We start from the raw sequence: 11702 nt of genomic DNA, 5'->3' as shown, positions 1-11702 counted from the left end.
GAGCTTTGGCAGCCAAGCAGTGATCACTGCCATTTTAAGCAAGTACCAATTTATGAGCCAAAAGGATGTATAAAAAAAAGCAACAAAAAAAGGCAATATTTTCTTTCAGAAAAAGAAGATTTTTTTGTGACTCTGAAAATCTGAGGCTGTATAAGTCATTAAAAGCCGGATTTGTGTGTTCACGTGTGTGTGTGCCAGCGCAGGCATGTCCGTCTAACTTGGTGAAAACAGGAAGTTTAATAAGAGCGTGTGTGTTCTGCAGGACTCGCCCTAGAGCCACACTCGCAAATCCTCCTGCAGTCGGAGCGGGTGAACCAGTATGGAGTCAAGTTTTTCCCAGAGCTCCCAGACAGAAATGCATTTTAAAAAGAAGTAGCTGTATTGCAAAACACATTTAATCACAGAAGAATTTATTATATTTTTATTATTATTTCACTTCTACCAGTATGTTGTATGATAAGTTTCCACCTCTGTTGGAATGTCTGTGTTGTTTTGATGCAAAGTGAATGAAGTTTCTGTATCTTCTGTATTCTGTCGCTGTTGTTTGACTCCATCATTCAAACCAAACATCCATCCTGGCTGTCCTCCACATAACCTTGCATCTAACTCCAAAGACTTCTCCGAATCCTTCGGAAAGCTTCTGGGAATGATATTTCTTTACTTTGGCGCAGCGCTGATCTGCTCTAGATATTTATTTTCTTTTTTATGGCATCATCACATCCACCAGTACTACTGTGGACACTTTGGTGGATTAGCTTTGTGTCCTGTGTGTTCCTATTAGAAGATGCTTTGTTTGTACTTTATAGAATTCCACATTTTCAACAATTTGAAAAGTAATAACTGATAAATGAAATATAACTTGTAATATTCCAGCCTGGACATTTACTCAGAGCATCCTTTGGGATCTCTGGTGAAATATATGTAAAAATACTTAAAACTTCACCTTATTTCAGGTTAAAATTGAATCTGTGGACAATTAGCAAAACAAAGCATCTGGGTGCTAAGTGTTGTTTTTTTTTAAAGAATCACATTAATTTATGCCCCTAACAAGTCCTGCAAAATAAATACTTCTACTTGATCTTTTAAAAGGTTTTCAGGCCACTTTTACATGATGATAAGGAGCTCTAGTGATTTTTGAAAGGTTGTCCCTGATTGCCTCCTTGGGCCCTGTGACTGAAAGACAAGTGAGCATGTGATTAAAAATAAAACATTCAAATTTTATCTTCTATCTTCAGTCAAATTAATTATTAAAAAGTTTAAAACAATATAGGCTAATCTTCAAAGCTCTTTTCAGTCAGTTTGTGTCCAAATATGGAAACCTTTAGCTGAACTGATCCATCAAAAAGAATAGTTACATTAAGACAATCCAAACATTACAGAACTGGCAACACACTGAGATTATTCAAGGTGTAAAATTAACCCACTCATCAAAGTGACCATTTTGATGAGACGGCCACAGCTGCAGCTGAGTTCAGCACCTCTCTGCTTCGCTGTAAACGGTGATCAATCATGCTGCATCTGCAGAGCAACAACTTTGTTTCCAAATTTATCATCATAGGAGGCTTCTGCAGGCATCCGTCTCTGACATCATGCAATGCTTGTGCATCGGGAAGGAGACAGAGGATGTCAGCTGTGAATTAGGTGGCACCGATGGGCACCGCGGGGCCCCTCTCCGCTGCAGCTCTGGTTAATCCAAGCTGCTGCGCTCAGAGGACACCGCAGGACGTTTAGATGGCAGGCTTAACACCAAATCGGTTCAGACACACTGTGGATGTAAATGGGCCATAAACAACAAGGAATGTAAGCTCTTCAGTCTCTGAGAACTTATTAATGTTTGGGTTAAACCATAATTCATCTTAACACTTTTTTTTCAGTTGGCATCAGTGCTGGTAAATGTGTGGTTAGTTAGACAGGTCCACTAAAATACAGCAGTGATGAGAGTTTTACCTCACCACTAGGCATGGGTTTCACATTCATGTTGGGCTTTTTATGATTTATTGTAATCATATTTTTTTTCCAGAGTGGAATAATTATATGGAAAATGTTTAAAGGTTTTTTAAAGACAAGAATTAAATGCACAATTGTCAATTTCTTGCAAATCCATGAAGGTTCAGTTATACATACATTCACCACCCATGTGTATGAAGTTAAATGAGTTAAAAAAAATCAAAAATAGTAACCATTGTTGAATTCTGGCTGCTCTCTTTTAATTTTAAATTGTTTAATATTTTGGAATTGTTCACAATTAGTCAAGAAAATGGATTAAACTATTTATCATTTGCCAGATTAACAGCAGAAGTGAAAATCAAATGGATGGACATCCACCTGACCCTGTGCTGTTATCCTGAAATGGAAATTTGTTGCAGACATTGAAGAACAACTAAGAAGATGAACTACTGACTGTTCTCATGCAAGAAGTGAACCTGCTATTTTCATGTCTATTTTTAATTTATCAGTGAATGCAGTCGGCTCCTGAACAACCTTTCAGTTTCATCTTTTGACTCTTCTGTCAGAAATCATAAACCAGGAGTTCCTGGTTTTGATTGGTCCGGTTCACATCATTGCACATCATTTAATTATTAAATTAATAATTTCTAATTCTTTGCATTTATGGATTACTTTGCTGAAAACCTTCTTATCCCTGCTGGGTTTTTGGCCCTGCATGTTTAATTTTGAGCCAGTTTGGTTTAGATTTAAACTTGTGCATCCAATTGTTGATTTGATGAAATGTTGGCTGTGAGCTGCTGTTTAATACATCACAGTGTTTAAATTGGAAGTGATAACAATACAAAGTGGATATCTGGTCTGCAGACTTTCATCAATGATCTTTCATTTCTTAAACATTTTAGTCCGAAGTCCTAAATGAAAGACTAAATAGGGATCTAAGCAACATGTGTCTCTCACTGCATTCCATACCTTTAAATAAATAGTTTGAAATCTTTAATAGCAAACTGCTGCCTAAACAGCTGCAGTCCTCCATCAAGAACCGTAGGACAGCTGGTTGTGCACACACACTCTCACACTTTGCCATTTCAACACATGCACACGCACATTTCCTCTCAGCCTCACTCAAATCCTCTTCTATCCATCCCAGGTGGAATTGGGTTGAACAATGGCATGATGGGAAGGGTGTTGTCTGCTGGGCTTGGTGGATAGTAGGATCCTCCCAAGGTGACCTTTGGAGAGTGCTGAGGGAAGAGTTGAAGGCTTTGGTGGCGTAATGGACTGCTGTCGCTCTGGACAGAGGTGCTTCAAATAGTAATAGTTTCACAGAAACTAAAAAAAAAAAAAAAATCTCCGCCACAATTTATTTTTGGTCTTTCTTTGAAGACTGACTTTTTTCACTTCTCCATATTTAACTCTGCTTAAAAATAAAGTTTCACATCTAATGAAATATTCATTGTTCTTTTTTAAACATGAAATAGAAAAGTGATTGATTGGATAAACCATGCATGTGAAAACAAACCTACAGAGAAAACCTACCTATTCTTTTTATACAGAGACGGGAATTTATGTCGAGGCAAAAGCCTTGAAATAAGGTTTTCTTGCAGGATTATAATCTCACATTGGAAACTTTTGAAAAAATCCACGACTGAATACATTTATTCAGGAACAAAAGAATCAAATTGTCCATCTAAACTTAAAAAATAAATGTAGGTGAAGCATTTTATGATTTATTCTTTAATCTGTTAGGATGGACACACTTTTTTGGAACTTACTTTCAAAAAAGAGTCCAAATTTGTCCAAATCACTACGATGGACAGGCAGTCATATGCTGTTATAGTGTACAGTAGATGATTTATGATATTGTTTCGCCTCCCAAAAGAAACAAAAACAAAGCCAAACAAAAAAATGAGTGACCTCTGACAAAAAACTGAAAAAGAGAAATGAAACATATGAGTTACTCAACACAGAACTGCTTCCCCAAACTCACAATCCCACCTTCTTCATGTCTGTCTCACTAACCAGAACCAAACCCAGGAGAAAATCGGCATGGTGAGCTGAAGAAAACACCGGAGACGACTCTGGACTCTGGACCGTCCAGAGAGATCAAGGAAACAGGAACGGTGAGTAATATTTCTCTCTGTCCGCTCCAACCTTACATAAATGTTGTTTGAAAGGTTTTGGCTCTGATCTTTCACTCCTATTTTGTGTATTTTATGGATTTTATGGAGTCTACTTCCTGCATGATTTATGTGAAAAGACATTAATAAAACCGATCCGAACAAAAGCCCACCCTGCTCAAAAATTAGAGCAGCCAAATATCACTGTATGCCAGCACATCTCCACTCACTCCACAGCTAATTACCTTCAAATAACCAACTTTGGGCGGATCCTGAACTTTCATATATATTGATCTTAATTATTTCTGCCCCCAAAGGTCTAACAGACGCAAAGTAAAAACAGTTTCTGCATCCCCCTCCCCTCCTCCTTCCTCTGTAGGAGATTTTACTCTCCAGTGTGGAGGTGCTTAAATAAGAGGAGAGGCAGAGGAGGAGAGAGCGGAGGAAAAATAGCCTGGGGCACCTGGCAGAGGATTTGACCTGTTCCCTTGCAGCCAGAAGCAGGGAGGAAGAAAAACGCTCTTTTTCCCACACTAGCCATATTTAGGGCTTAGAGAGCAGAAGGTACAGAGGTGCCGCTATAGGTGGAAGCCTTCATCTCTGTCTCCCAGTGTGAAGGTGCGTGCAGTGTGGAACAATCTGGACATTGTGCTGACCCGCCCCGTCTGCTCTCGGCTTACAGGCCCAAAATAAGATAAATAATAATAAAGAGTTTCCACGTTTATCAAGAGTCCCAGGGTCTGCTGCGCCACATTCATTTACTTTCAGCCTTACAGCATCACAGCCAGTCACGCAATGGTGTTTTAAGCCCCTTGATGATGTCTTAAGCTGGATATATAATACGTCGGAACAGATGAAAGCAACTTCATATGAAAACTTTTTCTCTGCCTCTGGGTTGAGTTTCTTCAGCTCAGTATTATGAAAACTGTTCAGTTCACAGACACAAATATCTCCAGTGCAATTAAAACAACATTAATTTGACTACGTAGAAATTTTTCTGCAACCAATCTGGAGTCTTATATCTAATTATGAATTCTTCTTCTTTCATTTTACAATATAAATGCAAACATGTATTTTTTCTGCTGAGGCTAAATATGATTTCCCACAGAAACAAATGAATAAATAAAAATTTTCATGTCAATCACACAGCTATTTGACAATAAGTCATGTTTTCCACGATGGTTTTGGTTTCACAGGATAATGCTGTAATTCTACTGCACAGCGCTGCACAATAACCATATTTCATATTTGTGAGAACGGCGCATACAGAATCGCTGACGGTGATTTTCCTGCTCTGTATTTTCACGGTGGAGTTGTGCCCGATGATGGTTATGATAATTTGATCTGAGAAGACACAGAGATTTGAACTAGCAGAAAGGAGGATGCAAATCCCTCAGTAAATCCCTACACTATATAGCCCCAGCCTGCTGGGAGAGTTTAATATCTACTGGAATGATTAAACTGAAAAGGTGAAACCAGTGCTGTAGTAATAAGAGGGAGGACTGTGCAACAGGGGTTGGACAGCAGGCTAATAGCTTGCACTGTAACTTTGACCTCCCGTCCACATCCACAATCCAGAATGCTAATTTGCTCGACATTCTTGCGTTTGTCAAATCATTTTTATTTTACTCTATGCCACATGAAAAGGTGTGTTGTTAAATGAAGGGAAGTCAGAGCTGGCAGTCAGTGTGATATCCAATCCAAATTCATTTAAAGAGTCTTAAAGAGCTCTTAGAAAAACTCCCAGTTTACAATAAACTTACTTATTTCCACATTTTAAAAAATAACCACCATAGAGGTAGGATGCCATTGGTGAATGTCTTATTCTGTTGTGCATTTTGACTTCATTTACATTTAAATAATGTTGGTCACTGATAAAATAACCCCAATGCACTCAGGCAAGTCAGAAAATATTTCAACACATCATTAGTTTAATGAACATAAAGGTCAACAGATGTTAGAAATTATCTTTGCTGTTTCTTAAGTGTCACAAATATGATCCCTGCTGCTTGAAACTAATTTTCCTGTTTTGCTTGAATAGCTGAAACATCTGACTTTATGTCAGGAGTCAGGAAAGAGATCGGCTTTGAGTCTCACAGATCAACGGGTTTAGGTGTGAAATGTGTGTAACAACCCCACAAGCTAAAGACCTTATAAAGATACTGACAGAAGGTGGATGAGAAAGTGAAACCTGCCTCATATCAACGAGGGGTGGGAGGTCACGCCGCAAGGAAGAAGCCAAACCCCAAACAATGCACTGAATGACAAAACCTTCGTGTCCAGAGGTTAGATGAAACGGAAATTGAAATTTGCTCATCAGCATTGTTACATCTGAAGGAAAATGGTGAGTCTTGCAAACTATAGAATATCAACCTAACCATGATGCATGGAAGTGGCAGCATCATGTTGAGGGGATGCTTTGCAGGAAGGGTTCATGCATTTTTCAAAAATACACATTATTTTTATAATTTTAATTGACCCAGAACTTAAAACGTAAGTGTTAGAGCATGAGGAAAGTAAGTTATATATATATATATATATATATATATATATATATATATATATATATATATATATATATATATATAATGCATTTAAATATCCACTCTAAAATAAAATGGATATTTATAGTAAGCCATATGTTAATAAATAAATGAAGAAATAACATTTTAAAAACTTTTTTAAAACTTTAACTTTTCATTTAGAAGCAATGCACAGACTTTTTGTTGCAATTGTCTTAACTTCTATTTAGATTTTTTTTATTATTATTACAACAAACTGATCAGGTCAGAAAAATTTTGATCCTCAATCATGTTAAACATCAAGTTGTTGCTGATAATTATTGCAATAAAACAAAAGCAGCCTTTTCTCATAATTATTAAGATTGTGCTAATTAATGCAGATGTAAAACTTTTAAACTGCCACTGTTGTTTTCATATTGATAAATGAAAATTTACTTACAAAATAAAATGAATCTTACTGCTGGTAGTTTCTGTTACAAAGTAATTATGAAATTGTATTAAAGGGTTTAGAAAATAAAAAAATAATGAGTGGAAAAGAGAGTCCTGACTGAAATCTGAAACAGAGCTAAACATTAGGGTGATGGAAAGGAGGTTTTCCAATACCAGAGAGTCAGAGCTCATCACCACAGATTAAAATAGTTAAAATACCAGCAGAAACATGCAAAAAGTGCCAACAATTATAAGAAAGGTTTAGTCTGCTGATATTTGGTAAAAGTATAAATTTGGATGCTATTTTGTTAATAAATTTAAAATTATCTATTTTATTATTTTTTGACAGATGCCTGTCTCATTTTTGTTAGAAACAAACTTCTTGATTGGGGGACAATCATTTAAAATCTAAATTTAATATCTTTATTTATTGGCTGTCTGTGACATTTCTAAAGTTCCTGCTGGGAGATGAACTTTGTTTTTATTGGCGTCTGACTTGGTTGGTCAACAGAATTAAATACGCAGCTGACGGAGCTCTACCCAACACCGCCACAACGCTCATCTAAATGTCTATTTATAGCACTAATAAGAGTGGACCTTTATGAAAGCCCATCAAGTTTTCATTACAAACAGATCCGATGGTTGGTGCTCTGTCATGAAGAGAACTGAGAAATATGAAGCACAGTGGGCCTTTATGCTCCCTCCATCTCTCTGGTTCTCTCTCTCTCTCTCTCTCTCTCTCTCTCTCTCTCTCTCCCTCTCTCTCTTTCTCTTTCATATGGTTCAGGTTTTGTGTTTTCATTTTCAAAGCTTCATAGCCAATATATTGCAGAAGTATTCATATTTAAAATTTTAATTTATACTTCTACTCACTCTTTTGGATGTTAATTATTTATTGTATTACTATCATATTATTTGTAACTTATAATGCTCAATAAACTGCAAAAATACATAGGCTTTGTATTTTATTGGGGTTTTAAGTTGCAGTGACAGAGCAACATAAATTAGGTCCTAATTGTTAAGTGGTAATAAAAGATATAATGGTTTCAAGGTAGCTGTCAAATAAAAATCTAGAAAGTAGATCTAGATTAAATTCAACTCCTTTATTCAAGACCCTCTGCTTCATTTACATCTGCAAATCTTTTTTGTCTCTACCAGCTTTTTCCAGTTAGAACCTGAAATTTTTGACCAAAATATCTCAAGATCATAAAGACACCAGGTCAGGCGTGATCTATGCAGCATTTTTAACTTTGGGCACAAGTTTTTCTCACATGTTCTCTAGCAAACAGAATAGTTGGATTTATACTTGGAACAAATTACAGAAGTGAATTTAGAGGACTTCTAAAGGCAGCTGACTGAACTATAACTTTTTTAGGGGTATCGTAATAAAGGGGTCTGCACACTTTTTGGATTTCTTTTTTTCTTTCAGATCTGGTAATGCTGGATCCCTTTGCTGTTTATGCTGGTTTGATCTTCCTGCTTTATCTCAAACTTTCAGTGTTTTCACCTCATTTCGGGGTCACTTACAGGTCATCACCCTCACTTCCCACTGCAGACACTGTGATTTTTTTTTTTAGTCTGCCGTTGTCACTTTCACACCTCCCCTCTAAGCAGACTTGCATGTTCACCTGTGACACCAGATAAAAAATAATCTTTAGTACGGTCCTGCTCACCACTGCCCAAGCACAAAAGGAGGCAACTTGCAGGGTAAATGCAACGACTCATTCATTCTCCATACACAGTAATTCTGCCCGAGCCCCTTTAGTCTCTGCCGGCTAAATCCTCTGTTAGAGATAGAGGCTGGGTTTGATCCCCAGCAGGATCTCAGTTTATCTCTCTTGCAAATCTGCTGCCAGATGACAGGGTTAGCATTTGTGGACTGCGGCTGCCCGTTTTCCCTTTAAGATCGACACATTGCTGGTGACACAGTCTATGCTGCTTTAATACAGAGCAGCAGCCGGTCTTTGTGCCAAACGTGCAGCTGATATTGTTCCCTTTCTGCTTTACGTTTCTCCAAACCACATTTTTTAATTAATTATTTTTAATTAATTTTTTAGCTCCATCAGACCACAGAACTACAGGATAATGCTAGCATGTCAAACAGCATTGTGTAACTTTCCAAACTATATTTTATTTAAAATATTTTAGTTATGGTCTTTGACAAAAACACCGAGGCATATTTTCCATGAATAATTTGGAGACATGTTTCTCAGAGAAATCCAGAAATAGATCAATCTACTAATACTGAACCGTGATCAGGTGGAGGTTCTCTAAGAGCAACATGAAAACCAGATGACAATCTGAAAACTGTTAAAAACTAAACTGGGAAAGTTTGACCTTAATGGTTGTTGTTACATTCAGTTTCCACCCTGAGAGTTCAGTGAAGTAAGGAGGTGGCAGGATCATGCTGTGGGGGGTGCTGCTGCAGCACATCATAAACAATATGGCATCATAAGGGAAGAACATTATGTAAGGATTTGAGCCAGGTAGTGAAGCTCGGTTTCAAATGGGTCTTCCAGGTGGACAGTAATCATAATCCAGCCAAACTGGTTCTAAAGTGGCTTAATTACTACAAAGTTCATGTTTTGTGTTGACATCACAAAGCCCTGAGCTCAGTCCTGCGGAGACTTTGTGGGGGAATCTAAAAAGGTGATTTGACCAACAACCCGACCCGGTTCCTCTGGTTCTTCAGGGGGAACGGGCCAGAACTCCAGCAAACTATCGTGAAGATATCTGACTCCAGTCAGTTTAAAAGCAATTCTGCCAAATACTGAGGGAGCTTATGTAAGCTTTGGACTTTTAAGACATTTATGAATAAGTTATAACTGACCAAAAACAAGAGCAGTTTGGTGTGATTTGACTTCAAACATCAAGAAAATAAAGGTGAATTTAACTTTATGACTTTTGAATTTGAAGAAACGTAAAACCCAAAATCTAAGCAATTCTCTTTCTCATTATTCTGTTATTTTGTGATTAGAAATTTATTTTGGTAAATTAAGTTTATAATTGTACAACATCATTTATCTTAACTCATAAATATCAATGATAAATCAAATAGTAATGGCTAAATACACATTAAATGAAGCTGAATTGACAGTTTGTTGTCCTGATTTGAAGTTCAACACCGATGAACACAAAAGTAGAAGGGAAAAAGTTTTTTTTTTGTTTTTGAGTGTTCCCTGAATGTCCCCTGAGCTCAGGCAGTTGGGTTGTTTCCGTGTAGAGACTCACACGTGTGTCTCGTGTCATGTCATCAGCACCGGGCGACCAGCTGCTGTTGCTGTTCGCTCGTTAAACATTTGGAGAGTCAATACGAATTCCATCAGGCTCCCTTCCTCAGGGTAAACACGGGGAAATACAGTGTGTAAACGTGCCACACTCGTCGTTCACCCCTGCAGAAAATAGAGCCATCCAACTGTATCAATAACTGGAGCGGCGGTGGAGGAGTTCCAGGAGCAAACCTCAGCAATTCATTAGAGTCTGTGTCGCCTCCGGCAGATGAGGAGGTTTGCAGCTGTTGACGGCTCGTTGTGCAGAGGAGAGTCACGGATCTTTGGTAAATGTCAATGTGGCATATAAAGTCTGCAGAGGGGAGTCCTGTTCACATGTGAACTTTTTTATAACCTTTAATTACTGAAGGAAAACATTGATCGTTCCTATTCAGATTCACATTTTTTCCCCCAAGAAACTTTCATGGCAAGTTTAGTGAAGCAGACAATGAATGTGTTACCATTTAATACATCTACTGGTGACCTTCATCTTAATTTTCTTTATAACTTTTAGTCATCTTATTTTCTAAGATATTATTCAGAGAAACAAGTGGAAAAAATTCCTTCTACAATGATTCCCTAGATATAAATTCACAGCAGTCTAATTATTTTCAGAATTAATAAGCACACTGCATAGAATTTATTTTAAGTATAAACTCATAGCTACACCCTCCATACATGTGGTCTCATTGTGAGAAACATCACGTTTTAATTATTTGGCCAGTATGCTAGTTTAATGTAGAAGAAGAATAAAACTGCACATCAACCTGAACACACCATAAGCATGGTGGAGCATGGTGGTGGCAGCATCATGTTTGGGCTGAGAGTTGATGGGTTAAGGTTCATCTTCCAGAAGGGCAGCCGTCCGAAACAAAGAGCCAGGGAAACAACAAGGCGGTTTTCTCCTTCCTGTGAGTCTCACAGCTCAGTCTGACTCCTGCTCAGCCTTAAAAAATCTTTAGAAAATACTAGAAATATGTGAGTCTAGTTGTTAAAAAACATTAAGAAATATCTTAAAATTTGTCGAAAACAGTAATGTTTGTTTTTTTGTGAAGACTAGCACATTGATTTTATGTAACATTAGGCATCATGTTGTTGATGTTGTAGCTCATGTATGTCACATCTATAAAGCATTCAAAGTTCACTCTTGAGTTCTAATAATAAAAAAAACACTTCACTGGTTTATGGCAAATTCTTTGCACACATGTTGGTGTGCTTTCAGATGTTTTATATTTATCGCTTCTGCTACAGTGTCTTTCTTAAAAAGCATCTCCTTTATTGTCTTGATCTTAACCCATCACATCGGTTCAAACAAGATTTTCAAGATAACTCAGAAATTTCAGCAGAACATGAACTTTCAATGAACATTTGACCTCGAAGGCTCTAATCTTTCTCCAGTGTAAGACTAAATAAGTCCT

The sequence above is a fragment of the Poecilia latipinna genome, unplaced genomic scaffold (assembly GCF_001443285.1).
Source record: "Poecilia latipinna isolate Pla-1442-1.1 unplaced genomic scaffold, P_latipinna-1.0 Scaffold1323, whole genome shotgun sequence".
In the NCBI taxonomy this organism is placed as follows: Eukaryota; Metazoa; Chordata; class Actinopteri; order Cyprinodontiformes; family Poeciliidae; genus Poecilia; species Poecilia latipinna.
Note: the sequence above shows the minus strand (reverse complement) of the source record.